At 43.2% G+C, this 19,172-nt stretch overlaps 1 protein-coding gene across 1 annotated transcript in view; it reads right to left on the bottom strand.

The window, feature by feature from the left end:
* The window catches only part of LOC131142006 (protein ELFN1-like), a 79,820-nt gene that overhangs the window by 40,617 nt on the left and 20,031 nt on the right, over nt 1–19,172 (bottom strand). The window contains exon 2 of the mRNA XM_058091637.1: nt 7,733–7,806. The gene's annotated coding sequence lies outside the window, so the exon portion shown is untranslated. The remainder of the gene's footprint in view (nt 1–7,732; nt 7,807–19,172) is intronic.

Genomic DNA, 19,172 nt, shown 5'->3' on the forward strand with positions numbered 1-19,172 from the left:
CATGACTCACCCAGCAGGTGGGAAAGGCCAAACGTGCCTGTTAGCTGATCCAGTGTGATCAAATATGACGATATGTTGCCGTCTGATGTGGCCAGTGATAGCATCTTCTCGCTCTGGGCGCCTTCTCTGATCGCTGACATGCGTTTACAAGCACATAACAAACAATTTCACTTAGTTTGCGCTGCAGGTTGAATGTTTTTTCCACGGGGGATCCAGCGTCAACGCTCACTTGGTCTTCAACGTAAGCAAATTCAACATTTGTGTTTAGCTTTAATGCTAATGAGCTATGTTCGTCTCCCACAGAAGCACTACATTGTGTAGCACTGCTACAGTGCTAACATGCTAAGTTAAGCATATAGCTAAGCATATGCAGCAAATAGAAACAACATGATGAAACGCCCACATCTGTAGCTGACTCACGGATAAATGGCGGCGCTCCGGGATTGATTTGTTATGTGTAGATGGGTCAGGGGGGTATCATGTCCGTGAAAAAGGAGGTTTGTCCGACATGATGTGCATCCATCCATCCATTCATCCATTCATTCATTCATTCATTCATTCATTCATTCATCCATCCATCCATTTTCAGACACTACGGACAGCTTGTTTCGTGCGTTCAAAAAATGTCTCGTTGTCCACATGGCAGCGCCACACAAGGACACATGACTCAGCTGCCCTCCTCCGGCTCGCTGTCACAAACGTAAACACCTCTGATTTCATGTCTTACCAGCTGAGTTTTGACCTCCCCGACACAGCTCACGCGACCCTGAGAGGGGACAAGTGCAGGGGTGACGGGTGGCTGCCCGATGAAGGAGGACAGGCGGGCCACACTGAATCCAACAGGAATGTCCGTGAAGACTGAGAGGGAGGAATGGGGGCTGCACTGATGCCCAGATGACAGGAAGAAGGGAGGAAGGGAGCTTGTGAGTGAGAAAGTGCAAGCAGGGAAGCAGCGGGGGCTGAGTGGAGGGATGCATAGATGAACCGGATAGATGGTGGGATGCACAGATAGAGGGAAATATGGGTCGACAAAGAGAGAGAGCTGCGAAGCTGAGCTGAGACGGGATGCAGGAAATCAGTTGAGCAGACAGAATGTAGAGTATGTGTTGAGAGAATAAATGGAGGACGGGGTGAAGATAAGGCTGTGTGTGCTATCATCAGTATTCCATCTTGGTTCTCTCCTTTCTAGCCAAGACAAATGAGAGCCAACATCAGCGGGGAAGTGTATCAGCTGAAAACACATCAACCTCTCCCTCGCTCACCGTCCTTCTAGTCCTCCATTTTTCCCCAAACCTCACCACCTGCACCCTCCACATCACAAGCCTTTCTCGCCTGAATGCCTCCAACCTGTCGCCATTCTAAACCTCACTAGTACCTGTATCCTCAACACCTGTGTCCTGTCCACCCGAACTCTAAACAACCCAAAGCCAACCGTCCCACATCTACTCTCCCATAAGACCGATCGTTGCCAACCTACTTCAACCGAACCCCAAACACCAGCAGCTTCACAAGCCCAAGTGATCACCACCTGTACACTTGCCAGTTTAACCTTCAGTACCTGTACCGCCTGCGTTCCACCTGTACACTTGCCAGTTTAACCTTCAGGACTTGTACCCTCTGCAGATAGAATGTTAAACCACCTAAACTCTTGCTAGTTTAACCTTCAGTACCTGTACCCCCTATGTTCCACTGTATCCTTGCCAGTTTAATCGTCTGTACCGGTACCCCCCGTGTTCCACCTGTACCCTTGCCAGTTTAATCTACAGTACCCGTTCGTTCATTTGATTGGTTAATATTAAACTGGGCTGTGGTAAAGCGGTTGCGCCGTGCCTGTGCGTAGTCTACAAAATTAGAGCCCCTTAACTTAAACATCCACAGCAATCTGTCACTACCTCGAAACATATTTACTTATTTAACAACTCAATACAATACACTCATATGTGACCTTTACTCATCTGTATACAACATTATTTGCAGACCCATTCATCATTGCACAAAAATTAATATATCTGCAATATGTCTGCAATACATATCTGCTCCTGTGCAATATTATGTCTATATCTTGGATATCTGGTATATATCTGTATATATCTTGTTAAACTGTCTTTTTTACTTTACTTTTTGTATACTTTTTTTTTAACTTGACTATTGCACTGAAAGGAGAAGCTCTCCAATCTTGTTGTACATCTTGTATAATGACAATAAAGGCCATTCCATTCCAACCTACAGTACATCGTCCCTAATCCTTGGCAATAATCATTTCAAACCAAACCCTGTGTCCGCTCAAAGTCCAACAGCTACCTCCCCGGTATCGCCACCCTGCACCTCAGTATCCCAGTCATCAAAACCCGTACCTTTGTCACACCAATTCAAAGCCTTGTCAGCCTTACATTTAACAGCCCTCCTCCCTACCATTAACACCAGTAACTTAAATAGGTATCGACTGTAATCGTCACCTTTAGTGTTAAATGAACCCAGACGCTCGATAATCAGGGGACATTCATCTGCTTTTCATATCTGGATAATCACGTCCGTTTCCCAGGCTGTGACTTGTATTAATGCAACGCTGCCAGGGATAGGTCGGCCTCACACTGCGATAAGATCTTGATGTATGCTAATCCAATCACTCTGACATCGGCCTGAGTGCCAGCCAGGCTACCTGCAGATACGACGGCTGATGGATGATTCATTAGCAGCCATACGTTTCCACAGGCACATCAAGTGACTCATAAAAATATCAGGTGGAGTCTTCGCTCTTGTATAATGCATGACAGCATTAGCCAGCCTAGACCGCAAGCTTGGAAGGAGTCTGGGATTCTCAAACAAAAACTATCATTTTTTTCTTGGCTCCCGCTGGAAAAAGTTGACTTTGGGGTTCTAAACCAGACTGAAGGCAGCAGCGCTAACTTGAAGGCAACCAACGAGCGTGTCAATGACACAATCAGATCTACACCAGGTTCTCAGGTGCTCTCCATGGTGCCAACAGCAGCCCTCACAGGAATGTAATGTGCTGGAGGTCCTCTCCCCACACACGGCGCTCTGCCCAGCCTGCACCCATCCAGCAGTGACATTTATTTGTGATTTCAAAAAATACTACAACATGTACAATTCTTTACAAACTGATGAGAAATACTTTTGTAATCCTTTGATAAATTGATTTAAATATTTCCATTTCCAAGTAAATAACTACAATTTAAATAGTTACACAACTATAATATAGCATTTGATTCAATAACTAGCTTGATATGTATTTAGGGGTTTTTTTTAATATAATTTTAAATCAAACATTTATAGAAAACAATAATAATATTCATTCATTCATTCATTTTCTACTTCATAATGAAGCGAATGTTATTGGAATGTGGGAGGAAACCGGAGTCCCCGGAGAAAACCCACGCATGCACAGGGAGAACATGCAAACTCCACACAGAGATGGCCGAGGGTGGAATGGAACTCGGTGTCCTCGCTGTGAGGCGTGTGCGCCTACCACTCGTCCGCCGTGCAGCCACAATAATAATATATTAAATAGAATATGTTGGTCCTACATGGTATATCAACCGTTAAAATAACCAAATTATAATAATTAACATGCAAAAAATATTTTTTAGTTTAGTCAGGGAAAGGTTTTTGGAATAAAAAACACTATAATACTGCATGTGTGCATTATTAAATATGATAAATATATTATAAAACATGAGTAATAATGTACATTTTGAAGTGGTCTGTGCAAAATAATGAGGAAAAAAAAAGCCTTTCCCCAGAATGGATGCCTGCATCTCTCTGCAGTTGAGCAAACAGTCTGCGGGCGACTATCCCTGGGAGTAGGTACGTGTAAAAGTATCTGCTGAAAATGTCAAGTGACAAACTGTGGACATGTTTGTTGCATCACGCTGTCGGATGCTGTCAGCTCACACGGGCGCAGTCTCGGTCCCAGCGCAGCACTTTGCATCCACGTACTGACTGTCACACAAAGTATGACACGGTGGCTGCTGCAGCAGAACAAAGCAACTTGGGAATTCTTCTCTGATTGGCGAAGAATATCCATTCCCCTTCAAGTGTCCTTCAGAAAGTCTCCAGCTGTGCTTCCATAATGTACATCTTTGTACTTTGGTGAAAAAACAAATACACATCTGACATAAAACTGCATGCCCGACTGTATGTAAGCATACTTCCTCCAATCATCTGCTCAGCTTTTATGCTCGAGTATAAATTTACATATTCACTAGGAGACTGTAGCAGAATGCTCCACTCTTCTTATTATCCATGCGCTTTCATTCTTCCACTTGGAAACAAACAATATAACGGGAACGCCAATTGTCTCCACTGTATCTTATTTGTTCCGGGAAAAGATAAGCAATCTAAAGTCAATGAAATGAGGGAGCAAATGGGAGCGCAGGGATGGTGCAGCTGCTGCAGCAGCAAGAAAGAGAAAAAAAAGACAAAAAATGGGGGTGGGGGGAGTGGGGGTGTTAAAAAAGTGTTGTTAAGTTGAATTGAAAGTGCTGTGAAGAGGATGAGCAAGTAGGTCAGTCAGCGAAGAAGAAGGAAGAGAAGAAAGGAGGAGGAGAGAAATAGGATGGGGAATTGATAAATAGATCATTGTGAGCCAGAAGATGCTCTGCCTCCTCTTTTGGTCTTTCCCACGCCACCCCCTCCCCCCAAACCAGCACCCCCCCATGATGCTACATAAACAGAATTTCTAACTCATCTGTTTACTGTAAATGAGCTGCCTAAATAAGGACACACACACACTCACACTGCACATCTTGTTGAAGTTGCCATTTTGCTGCCAAGCAAGACTGCAGGAATGTAATGTCTCATTACGGTAACAACATACAGCACAAAGCTACTGCACCCAACAACAGACGACAAGATACTGCAAGCGACTCTGACAACCACCAACTGTAACATACCACACCAAGCGACACTAACAGACTACTGGAACAACATACTACAGTGTGACAGAGTGGGACACCCCTGTAACATATAGTAACATGCAGTAACAATATACTGTGACAGCCGACTATAGCAGACGACTGTAGCAACTTACTGCAACAACCCACTGTAACATAACAACATGCTGGAAATGCCTTGTTTACAATATACTGCAATAAGCAACTGTAACAACATACTATAGCAGACTACTGTAACACCATACTATACCAGACTACTGTAACACCATACTAGAGCAGACTACTGTAAGAACATACTATAACAGACTACTGTTGCACTATACTATAACAGACTACGGTAACACCATACTATAGCACACTACTGTAACATCATACCACCACAAGCTACTGTAACACAATACTATAATGGACTACTGTCATAATATATTATAGCAGACTACTGTAACACCATACTATAGCAGACTACTGTAACAACATACTATAGCAGACTACTGTAACATACCACCACAAGCTACTGTAACACCATACTATAATAGAGTACTGTAACAATATACTGTAAAAGGTAAATCTAACAACCTAGTGTGACTAGCAAGTGTAACGCCAAGCTATGAAAAGACAGAAACAATTGACCAACACACACTGACAAAACAGCATACCCTAACCGTAGAAATGTGCAGTAGCAACAAGGTATTGTAATAACATGCACCAAGTGTAACAAAACACAGTGGAACACACAAAACACTAACCGCCTAAACACAAACTGAAACAACAGACTAGCGTAAAAAACTACTCTAACAGCATGCAGTAACCAACAAGGTACTGTAACACCATGCAGTAACCACCAGGCTACTGTAACACCATGCAGTAACCAATAAGCTACTGAAACAGCATGCAGTAACCAACAAGGTACTGTAACACCATGCAGTAACCAACAAGGTACTGTAACACCATGCAGTAACCAACAAGGTACTGTAACACCAGCAGACTTAACAGTGCTAAATGCTGCTTGCTAACCCCGTATTATGACCAAATGAACAGGAAGTACCACATCCACACACCGAGCTAAAGTTAAAGGTGACCTATTATGCTAATTTTTCAGCTCTTTATATTGAGTTGTGGTCTCCTATACAGCTTTCTAGATCTTCCAGAATCTGCACCTATACCAGCTGGATTTCCTTAGCTTTCCAAAACACTCTTTTTAAATTTATTCTACCCACATCCCGCCTCCAGGCACGCTCACCCTGCTGTGATTGGTCACACTCAGTGCTAACATGTGAAATCTTCACAGTGCAGCAGAGCAGGGGAGAGCAGGTCTACAGCTTGAACTTGTACCCGGGCACGCCCGCCCATAGTATAAGGATGTCTGTCTCACTGTGATGTCACAGGGAGCGTTAGAAAAAAATTCTCAAATGTGCAAACCTCATGATCTGAAACTCCAGAATACAACATTCTAATTACATTTATGGAAAATGCATCATAGGTCCCCTTTAAGAAAAAGGTCTTTGAAGGCGTTGTGATGTCACAGAGGAGCAAGGTTTCTTATGGGTGTGGCTAAAGACCAGATACATTCTCCGCCCTCCCCCAAGCTCTGCTTCTGTGTAACAAGGCAAGCTCAGGCTTGCTCAGGTTATTGGAGCAAGTGAAAAACATGTCATATGGGACAGTTTTTGTGAACATGAATGTGAAATATCCACCAAATATCCACTCTCGCCAGGAAAGGTGCATTAATGTCGGACATGCTGTGTGTCCACTAGGGATGCTCTGACAAAGTGTGTGAGACAATGAGTGCTCCTCCTCGGGCAGGCGAGGTTGGAGGATCACCAGCAGTGCCTACTCTTGGAGTTCATGCACGGTAAGTCAGGGGTCTCCAGCCTGAAAACTTTTCATTACGCTCTCCAAAAACTTCATTCATTCATTCAATTATTCACATTAGAAAGTGGGGTTCATTCATCGTTAGGAGTGGGCGTGCCCAGAGGTGGAATAAATTAAAACAGACCGTTTTGGCGGGAAGGAAACCCAGCTGGAATAGGTGCAGATTCTGGAAGATCTAGAAAGTTTTCTGTGCAGATTATTGTGTGTAACTGCTCTATAGGAGTTCACTAGTCAATACAAAGGGTGGAAAATGAGGTAATAATAGGTCCCCTTTAAGGTGGACTGGCTGCGGGAGTATGAAGAGTTGCGTGTGGGTGAGATTCCTTCCTTTTTGGAATGAGAACGAGCTGCTCTGAGACAATTTTCTGAGTGAAAGGTGTGGCTTATTGAGGGAACCAACTCTGGAACCTTCAAAAACCAAGAGCCAACCAACAGATGCTTAAAACCAAACCAAAATGTTGACAGCACAGAATAGAAGTTGGCGGGATGGTACCAGCGTTCCAGTCACAGAGGTCCAAGGAATGCTCGGCTGGTTTGGGTACATGACACCCAGACTCAGACACTTTCATACTTGTGCTAACATGATTATACATACCGTATTCAGTGTACTCATTGCAATACAAGCTAACAGTACACACTAGGTTGACAACATACTGCAATACAATTGCAGAGCTCAGTCCGCCTTTTACATCCTGACTTCTTTCGAAGTCAGTTTTATTTGTCTGGGCATCAAGCATAAGGCATACTAAGCCACTTTTGGCTTCATTTTTACTCAGACGCGTCATTAAAAAGGCTAAATTCCATGAAAGCCTCCACCTGTTACGCTTTGATCACGACGCTGTCGCTCCGGCTTCATTGTCCCGCCCCCGCCTGACGTGACTTGATACAGTCTCCCGTTGGCTTCCCAAACACTGATCTGTGCTCCCGGACCTGTCGATCGGCATTACCTGACTGATGCTTCACAGCGGCGGGTTCCCTGGCGTCTGCTCACAGGCGGGTTCTTTGTTCAGGCGGCGCCGCTCTGGAAGCACATCAAGCACAAACAACAGCAATCAGAGGAACAGCCATCGCTGCACATTCACACTTCTGCCTTCCTGAGGACGGCAGGTAAAAACCCAAGTTGAGATTCATTTATTCTTGGGAAAATAGCCTTGAAACATGCCTTAGGTGACTTTGTTTCAAAAATAAAGCGCACATCATTACATGTGAAACGTGCATTTCAGAGAAGATTATAAGGATGGAAGTGAAACGGAACGACAGCATTGCAGAAAAAGGCACAAAATTAGACATTTCAAATAGAGCTGAAATAATTCAAAGACCCAAACGCCCACAAATCAAGCGTACGTGTAAGCCAGCATCGTTAGCAAAGAAGACAAAGGATGCTGTCTATGAAGAATTCAACTTTCTCCTCAGATTCATGACCTTATTACATCCACCAAGTGCAAAGATTATGGTTTTGCTGCCATTGATCAGTTTGTGACCAAAATAAGTCATGGTTCTGCATGGGTTTGGATCAAATTTGCAGGAATTGTTGGAAAATGGGATATGGTATAACTCATTTAATGTTTGAGGTTGTCCAAACTACATTTTAAAACTACTATTACCCACTACAACTTCAACATTTCGCCACCGATTCACCTCATTCCAACATCTACTCATCCAATAGGGGTGGAACCGAACCCGAATACAGTATTCGGAACAGTACCAATAAGGACTTTTTTAGAAATAATGGTTGGAACAGTTGGAATTGGTCGAGTGGTTAGCGCGCATACCTCACAGCTGGGAGACCTGGGTTCAATCCCACCCTCGGCCATGTGGAATGTGGGAGGAAACCAGAGTACCCGGAGAGGGTACCCACATTCCAAAAACATGCTGGGTATGAATGTGTGTGTAAATGGTTGTTTGTCTGTATGCTAAGCAAAGCTCATTAAATCCTACCCCTCCATCTGGTACTTTTACAATCAGTAACTGTTACATTTGTTCACTTCCTGCTTTCCTAATATAAAGTTAGTTTAGTTTTTAGTTAGTAAAGTTTTTTTTAAACTTTATTTTATTAATTTTTATTAATTTTTTTGTCACGTACTGTTTGAAGATGAACTATATCCGCAAGTTTAAGTATTTGTGATTTTAGAAATAAGGAGTTAGTATGTTCTCTATAGGCGGCATTATGATTTATCCTTACTGACCTTTTTTGCAGTACATTTAGCCAGTGAAGATTGCTTTTATAGCTATCAGCCCATATTTCCACACAATAAGTAAGACATGGTAGAACCAGAGAGCAATAAAGAGTGTGGAGTGATTTCTGATTGAGAACAAATTTTGATGGACTTTGTACATCAGCGGTGTCAAACCTTTTCCAGAAACATTGAAGAATCACTGATATTTTTTACATTAAAGATGCTAAAAGCAATCCGGTGTGGGTTATAGGCAACAAATCAATAATAATTGGTGATATTTTAAAAAATAAGCATATGGGCAGCATAATAAAAAAAAACTTTTACTGTAAGATGGAGCACAGATAGAAGTTCCACCTCAGCTGTAAAGGAACACAGCGGAAAAGTGAAGAAATTTCAGAGCCCAGGTACAAAGAACAAAGTTAATGACAGACGTATTTTCAATTTCACGGCGCTGGCGTGGGACATGCCAGCTTGTCACGGCGCCAGCTGGGCTGCGGGGTAGAACAGAGGCCACTGTTGACGTGATTAGTAAAAGTTATGATGTCTCTTTTTCCAAACAGCCTGTCAGCATGGTCGGACTGCAGGCTTATTAAAAAGTTCATCTTTATGACACTCGCACGCCAACAGGGATTTTATGAAGATCAACCTTCTCATAAATCGGACAATGTGGCGGCCTGAGCCACAAGTCATGACGTGATTCCCCCAGAGACACAGAGAGAACAGAAAGGTGGAGGTTTGTCCCACATTGATTCATTTTACTTGGAGTAATAAGTGTGAAAGGAAGACCAGACATCATCTCCATGCTTTGCTAGCTCCATATTGGTGTCATGTCTCCCTGACTCCTGTCTGTCTTTATTGTCTTTCCTGTTGCTTCTTGCAATTCACACCACTTGGAAATCAAGACAGTGACAGAACGCTGCGTTTGGCAACATTCGCTGATATTTAGAATGGACAGTCATTTCTAACTTCTCCAAACATCCTGAGGCTCATAGAACTAAAAAGTCAAAACATGAGCCGGGGGATCCCATCGGCATCCTGGTCCCGAATGAAGATGGGTACCGGTGCCGAGTGCGGCCCCATGACCATCAGATTCCATCTATCCGAGAAGAAACATCTTCAAAGGCCTGGTCTCCTTCAAGGTTTGGAATGAGCATAAGAGCACCAAATATGGGACATTGAAAGGTGGAAGAAGGTTTTCTCCTCCCTTGACGGTCCTGATGGAGGAGATACCGTCTGAGATGTTGTCCACCACCATCATCATCCTTCAAGGGAACAATGGAGTTTCATGTCGCACAGGGGCGTCAAACGGCAGCCGACTATGTGTAGATGTTGTTGGTCTGATCACTGGTCATTGTGTGGTCAGGACTGGCTTATTCAACACTTGACCAAGGACTTCTCCCAGAGGAACTCTGTGACTCTTTTGGGCCATCCTGCATCTTCCCCTCATCTAAATCCAATGGACAACATTGATGACCAAAGCCATTTTTCACCTCATTTCTTTTATTTCTTATTTTCTAATTTTATTTCTATTTTAAGGGGGTTGTTTGGGTTTTTTTTAGCTATGATCTTAACGTTTGGTGGATCAGCTGATGAACAGCCTATTTCCATTGAATCTCTCACTCCCATTTCTTCCTTCTGCACGTTGACGCTCTCCTTAGACCCTCCTTAAGATCAAGAGTGTCATAAATGATGAATGAAAGGGATAAATGAAGATTCAAACTTACTTTTACTGTAAAACAAGCCAAAATGGAGCCAAAGAAAGTTGCAAGTGGCAGCAATTTGATAAAGGAGGTAAGAAAAACTCCTAGGTGGCAAAACACCTAGGTGATGTCTGTGTTGATCTCGCAAACATGTTTTGTGTTAACATTTTTAAGACTTGTGGTGTAACCCTGTTAGCTAGCAAGCCAGTACAGAGTCAACCGCTGATGACATCATAGACAGGTGACATCCTGTTTCACTGTATTAGCAAATGCTAACAAGAATGTTTTCTAATTTCAAAAAGTGTACAGATGGACTCATGCAGTGTATTCCTAACAAATATATTTAACCCAAGATATTTAAACTTTCGGTGTTGATTTTCAATGTTAACCCAAACACTAAAATCCTAACCAGGGAGTATGCTAACCAACGTTACACCCTAACGTTACAGTGGGTGGTGCATTGAGCGATAAAAGGAATTTCATTCATTTCATTCATTTTCTACTGCTAATCCTCACAAGGGTCGCGTGGGATGCTGGAGCCTATCCCAGCTGTCTTTGGGCGAGAGGCGGGATACACCCTGGACTGGTGGCCAGCCAATCACAGGGCACAGGTAGAGAAACAACCATTCCCACCCACATTCATACCTATGGACAATTTGGAGTCGCCAATTAACCTAGCATGCAAACGCCACATAGAAATGGCCGCCGTGCAGCCTGAATGCAACTTAGGATGTTTAATACTAAGGTGCATTTGTCAGAAAAATAATCGCAGATGCACCACAGTAGAGGTGCACGTTTTCAAGATGGTGAAGTTTTTTGTGCAGAAGTAGAAGCGTTAGCTTCCACAAACAAAATACATAATCTTTAATCAGTGTTTTACAAGGCAGGAGTTCTAATCCTAAATGTTGTGGTTGAATAAAACAAGAGCATAATTAGCAAAGGGATTTGGGATCAGAGCAGAGAAAATGTTGTTGTTTGTCGCGGTGACATTAAATGGAAGTCAAAGCGGCCAAGGTGTCCCGGGGTGTCCTCCACCGAGCACGACGGCCCCACCACCTTCCAAACTGGCTGGATAAACGTCAGCCTGCATGGCTTTTATCTTCACAAGAAAAGCATTACAAATGGGAATAAGGGAAATAGTTACTTCATAAGCGAGATCTTTATGAGGGCGGAGCCGGGAGATCACCACCAGTGCTGCCGTTAGGTCATTTCATGCGGAAAATATGTACATAATCAATTTCTGCTAAATATTGAAATTTATGGATTATCTTCTGTAGCGTCCTTGTGTGGCTACAGCCCCCCCCCCCCCCCCCCCCCACACACACACAGTTTTCAGTTCAATAGTGATAGTGATAAATTGACCTTATAAATATGCATTTACCAATTAATAAAAGACAAACTACAAGCTGTTTTATGGGCCTAAATATGACAAATAAGATACTAAGAAGCAACACACACATAATCTCTTCCTACAAGCAGCACTACACTGCTGTAGAAGTCACAAGGTCAAAGCCAGGCAGAGCATAGTGTGTGATACTGTATGGACTGTGTGGACGAATGGACTGTATGGACGTATGGATTGTATGGACTGTATGGACGTATGGATTGTATGGACTGTATGTACTGTATGGGTGTATGGGTGTATGGGTGTATGGACGTATGGACTGTATGGACGTATGGACATATGGACTATATGGACATATGGACTGTATGGACTGTATGGACGTATAGACTGTATGGACTTGGACTGTATGGACGTATAGACTGTATGGACTGTATGGACTGTATGGACTGTATGGACGCATGGACTGTATGGACTGTATGGACGTATGGACTGTATGGACGCATTGACTGTATGGACTGTATGGACTGTATGGACGTGTGAACTGTATGGACGCATGGACTGTATGGACTGTATGGACGTATAGACTGTATGGACTGTATGGACTGTATGGACTGTATGGACTGTATGGACTGTATGGACTGTATGGACTGTATGAACTGTATGGACTGTATGGACGTGTGAACTGTATGGACGTATGGACATATGGACTGTATGGACAAATGGACTGTATGGACGCATGGACTGTATGGACTGTATGGACTGTATGGACGTATCGGCTGTATGGACTGTATGGACGTATGGACTGTATGGGCGTATGGACTGTATGGACTGTATGGACTATATGGACGTATGACTGTATGGGCGTATGGACTGTATGGACTGTATGGACTATATGGACGTATGACTGTATGGACTGTATGGACTGTAACTAACTAAGTTGACCCTCCTCGGTTGCTGGGAGGGGCAGGCAGACTGCTCTGTGTCACTCTGTCTTCGCCCCTGACTGCTGAACACCAGTCTCTCATTGGCTGATCCGGGCATGCACTGTGGTCTCACCAACAAACACAGCTTTCTGATTGTTGTTGTTGTTGGTTGTTTTCATTGTTCCCCAATACTAATATTTTTTAAGTATTTGTTCCAATTCATTATTCCTAAAAAAGTCCTTATTGGTGCTGTTCCGAATACCATATTGGGGTTTGGCTCCACCCCTAGTGTATAAGTATCAGTGTGTATACACGCCCTAGCATACATGCCATGTACAGCTTTATATACATTTATTCTGCATTATACAGTATAGCAGTATATAGCCATGGCATGTATACAGTACAGCTTTGTACAAATTATACTGTGCCTTATATAGCATTATATTGCAGTATATAACCATGGCGTGTATACAGTACAGCTTTGTATAAATTATACTGTGCCTTTACACAGCATCAAGGACAGTGATGTCACTCTCTGTGTGTGTGTGCGTGTGCACACCTGCACCCTTAAGATGGACGCGCCCTTGCTCGTCTGTGATTGACAGGCCGTATTTCTGGCAGTCCAGTAGCTCTTTCCCCCAGCCTGTCTATGGTTCATTGAAATGTTATTTAGCAGCCAATTAGATGGCGGGAACAGCAGGTGAGCCCTGAGCTCGCACCAATCAATGACCTCAATGCTCCCTAATCAACCAATTAACATTCCTTTACAGCCGTGAAATCTTGCACATAATAAAAGGGCGGTGCAACAAAGTACAGGCAGCCGTCCTATTGGGAGGGGGGAACGTGAAAGGGAGGGCACATGCATGCAGTTACAGTAGGACTCGTGTAAGCATGCGGCAAGGACGCAGCTAAGAGATCTTTACAAATGATCACAAAAAGCCTTCGGGGGGGGACAGGAGTGTTATTTTTCTTCCAAGAGCAAACATCACTCTCTTTTTTGCCTGTAGACATTTTCTCAAGCACTTGGCAAACATGTAGACATATGGAATTGTGTCTTAGTGTATATGGATATAATGTATACTGTAGATTTGTATGTGCAGTATAGATGTGAGCATCCTCTCATTCCTCCAGCCACATTCTCACTCTCATTCACATACGACATTCCAGATAAATATCTGTCTACAGACGATGACAATACTTGCAGCTGCTTTCGGCGTGGAGCACAGTGTTGTCACTCACGAGCCGATACCATCATCAGCAGAAATAAACCATACTGATTTGAACAGATACCTCATTTTCATGCTGATATTGGAATTATTAGCAGACATGTTGACCTCCACATTTATGTGGAAAATGGCAGCAACGTAACTCCCGTCTATTGTCTAATGTCGATTGCATTCTACAGCAGCAAAACTGACTTCCTGTTCAGTGCAAAATATGCATCAAAATAAAAAAATGCATTCTACAGCAGCAAAAGTGACTTCCTGTTCAGTGCAAAATATATATCAAAATAAAAGATTGCATTCTACAGCAGCAAAGGTGACTTCCTTTTCAGTGCAAAATATGCAACAAAATCAAAGATTTCATTCTGTCGCAGCAAAAGTGACCTCCTGTTCAGTGCAAAATATCGATCAAAATAAAAGATTGCATTCTGTCGCAGGAAAAGTGACTTCCTGTTTAGTGAAAAAATATGCATCAAAATAAAAGATTGCATTCTACAGCAGCAAAAGTGACTTCCTGTTCAGTGCAAAATAATTTTGAAATTAAAGATTGTATTTTGTCCCGGTTTCATAGTACCTTTCTTAGTCATTTCCATTTTTACTTCATTTGGCCACATTTATGCTTCCAAACGCTTCATTCAGTGCAAAAGATAAGTAAACTGCTTAACTAGGTATGTGTTTTGGTCCATACTAGGCTGTGTTCAACTACAAAACAGCCTGATTTATGAATATATATTTTTCACAAACCACGATAGAGTAAAACTGTGGAAGTCCAACCCCAAACTGACCAGGGCTTACGGTATCCTCATTCCCATCCGGCCAACCGAGTTCTGACGAGTATTGACACTGATTTGAGTCGAGAACACCTAAAAGACAGAGAGCAATTGTTCAGTGGCAGCAAAAATTAAAAAAAAAGATGTGGGAGGTGGCAAGAGTGAAAGACGGCTGGTGAAGGACGGAGGTGGGGATGAAGAAAAAGCCAAACCTGCACCATAAAATAAAGCCCTCATGAATACGAAGCATGGCAGTGAAAGGAAGGAGAGGATGAAAAGGGAGCTATGTCCTTTATGTTGACAAAACCAAACGTCTCCCAATGAAACACCTGCTGGGGGTTATGGCAGCCTCGTGCCATGTTGTCACGGCAACCTTAATATAACAGCAAAGATATTTTGTCTTTGCGTAGACGTAGAACGCTAAAGGCAGGCCGACAACAATCCTTGGAACACAACACAACAAGACAGCAGGAATATTATGGAAGGTATGTGTCAAAGAGCCGCATGCACATTCCTGCCTAAATAAAAAGAATAATAATAACAACAAAAATAAAATCAGAGTCCAGTCACGAAGCGTCTGAAACACATCTCAGTGCTGTGGCCGACGGGCTCCTTGTGTTTGTAGACATGCAACGTCTACGCATTACGTAAGTGCATCAACTCTTCCCACCGCCTCTCTCTGTGTGTCTGTGACAAACACACACAATTATATGTGCGTGTGTGTGTGTCTGTGTGTGTCTGTGTGTGTGTGTGGACTGCATTGCATTGAAGCCGTGTAGCACACGCCGAGACTGGAGAACACTTCTGTACATCTGCCTTAATTGAACTGCACTCAAGCATAAATTAGTCCACACTGCCAGCACTGCACTTTCTGCTCTATGTGTGTGTGTGTGTGTGTGTGTGTGTGGGCAGCACAAGCCTTGGCATCCCACGTTTAATGTGAGGACAAGTCTTTTGGGGCTGGTCCACACAAGACAAATGCAAGCATGAGCTCCTTTCACCACATTGGACTTGATGTGCCTGCATACACTGGATTGAACATAGACTTGATTCTTCCAAGTCAAAGTTTGCTACATTCCTATGACCCACCCCCACTTGTTGTCTTGTTGTTGTCTTTCTTTGGCTTCATGCTAACACGGAAGGGTACCAGCCTCCAGGACAAATGCCATGATAACCGCAGGACAGGATCTGGAACTTACTGTGTCAAACAAGCAAAGTTAGATACAAACATTAATAGAAAAATACGTCAAAAAGGTCATGGTGATCACCAAGGGTGTCACAAGACAAGATCATATGCTCAAAAATATGAAAAAAAACATGACAATGTATTGTAATCTATTGCTTCCATTTATACTCATTCATTCATTCATTTTCTACCATTTGTCCTCACATGGGTCTTCGGGCAAGAGGCGGGGTACACCCTGAACTGGTGGCCAGCCAATCACAGGGCACATAGACAAACAACCATTCACACTCACATTCATACCTATGGACAATTTGGAGTCACCAATTAACCTAGCATGTTTTTGGAATGGGGGAGGAAACCGGAGTCCCTGGGGAAAACCCACGCATGCACGACGAGAACATGCAAACTCCACACAGAGATGACCGAGGGTGGCATTGAACTCGGGTCTCTTAGCTGTGACGTCTGCGCGCTCACCACTCGACTGCCGTGCAGCACAGGAAGAGGAGGGCCAATGACCAATTGTTATGCAGCCACGCCTGACAACAGCAGCCTTACATGACCACCCCCAGGGGACACACCCACCAGGGACATTCAGTACCAGTCACTTCCTCATTTAAAATCATGAGACCGTGTCTCCAAACTTCTGGCTGGTCCAGTTGCCTGGATTCAATATTTGCATCACCATGACCTCTATGACAATCTACACACATACACTCGTACACAAAGGTACACACACGACAAAATGTGTCGGCGCAAGCATTCACTCTAAAAGTGTCCATGTTTTGTTTATTTGTGATGGCAACAAGGAAAACAAACAGCCAAAGAACAGGAAATGGAACTGCTCAGTACAACATGGCTAAAGCAACAATCAGTTTTCAATTAATTAAAGAAAGGCATGCTTTGACATCCCTACCAGCATCAAAGGTTCTGCTGTGGAAGTAAATGGGAAAATGCCATTCGGCATACATTATGGTGGCGTACAGCCACATGTCTTTACCTGGAACGGGACCTGTTTGCTTTAAGTGAGAGAAAAGAAGAACAGTGGACCGACATGTTTTTGACAGCGCTAAGTGTCCGAGTCGGCAGGCGAGACTTTTAGCGGAAAAGAAGCTTGGACGGGAGCACAAAGCCGAAAGGAGACATTGAAAGATATGAAAACCTGAGTGTTCTAAAAGCTTTAGCGGCTGTGAGTCGGGTTAAATAGATTCCACTCATGCCATTTAGATAGCATTCAAAAAGGAAAGTCAGCATGGAAACCTTTTGGACACCGAAAATGCTTTTTTCCCCGTCTCCACAGGACTGAGCTTGAGTTCACAGACGCCACATGACACTTTTTTTTTTATGTCTGGCACAAGAGGACACGTGTCAGCTTTTAGCTTGAAATGTACTTTTCACTTTGTTAAAGCCACCAGGCTAAACTCCTCTCCTCTTTAGCAATCAGCAGCCTGCGTCGATCTCTTGCCAAGAGGCACACGTGAACAAACACATCAGTTTATCAGATAGGATCGCATCGTGTCTAAGCAAGAACATGCTTGATTTTGAAGGATCTTGGACATGAAAGGTAAAACTGCTGCATGGTTCTTTCACGTCTCCAACCTTCAGCTTTCTGTCACCCGTCCTTCCTTTTCAACATTTCTCAGATTACTGTCATCCACATAGGTTTCTGGTGAATATGGGAAGGATTAGGAATACAGAACCTTTTACACAATGTTTGGACTCATCTGGTTCCCACTGGGACACATACTGAGAACCTTCCAGTATGTTTCCAAACATCGGTCCCAAAATGTTTCAGTATGTCCACTAACATCCTTAGTCTGGTTCCCAGCATCTTTCCAAACATCGGTCCCAGACCTCATTCTAGTATGTTTCCAAATTCTTTTTGTAGTCTGGTTCCCAGTACCACATTGTTCCCTGAATTTGTTCCCGTATGTTTTTTTCTCAGAATGTTTCGCTAGTGTGTTTCCCAACATGGCCCCCAGAAGTATCCAATGAGGTTCGTCATCGGTGTTGCTGACTTTAAGGCTATGCTGCAGTAAGTACGGAACCAAACCAGCAGCTCAGTGCTGACACTCGAAGAAGGACAAGGTAGGGAAGAAACAGCTCATGTCTGTGAAATCTGTTGTCAAATTGCAACTTGAGTCACTCAGTTAAATTGCCATGTGGGTGACCCCCCCCCCCCCCTCCCCCGCTCCCGGCAGCACAGTACTCTTGAGGAAGCCTGTTGCCTTGCTACCTGCCTGTGGCGATGCATTAAATATGTAAAGTCATTTGGCCCCATGTCGCTGTGGAGAGCCCCAGCAGGAAGTGAGGGCGCTACAGTATCATCCCCAAGTATCGCCGCCGCAGTAAAGTGGATGATTTGAACCTGGCTTTCACCACCCACAGACGAGTGGACTAAAAGCAATGTGAGCAACCACGACGGTGCAAATGTGCAGTCGATCCCGAGTAGGCTCATCGAGTAAAACAACAGCAGGCACACCTTGTTTTAGCACTTCCCATAAATGAATTCCTTGTCCTTATCAATAATGCATATATTTGGTGAAAAAACATCCACTCAAGTTTTTATCTATAATAAGTAGGGGAAATCTCTGTGCGGTAAACAATTCGACTACGAGGATAATTACAGGACAATTACTTCATATTTTATGTCAAAGAATATAAATTTAGGAACTTTGGACCATGATTTAAAACAACACAGTCAGCAGGCATATTTTTGTATTAGTATTTTTTTATGATTAGCATATTAGCTCTTAAACTCGCCCACAAACGTTCAGCAAATCCAAAATGTGTGCGAGTAAGACCTCTCACTCTGACAGAAACATGTTTTTGTTTATTTGTGTCAGCTCAAAATGAGATTAGTTTGTTTATGATACTGGTTTTAAATTCAAAATGTTTGTGAGCAAAAAAGCCTATTTAGGAACATTCAGAAAGGATTATTATTAAAGATTTGCCTCAATGCACCTTTCCTTCATGAAATGTACAAATGAAAATACCTAAAACAGGGCAATAGTCATAAAACATTCATTCATTCATTCATTTTCTACCGCTTATCCTCACTAGGAT

Source organism: Doryrhamphus excisus, chromosome 1 (assembly GCF_030265055.1).
Source record: "Doryrhamphus excisus isolate RoL2022-K1 chromosome 1, RoL_Dexc_1.0, whole genome shotgun sequence".
NCBI classification, from domain to species: domain Eukaryota; kingdom Metazoa; phylum Chordata; class Actinopteri; order Syngnathiformes; family Syngnathidae; genus Doryrhamphus; species Doryrhamphus excisus.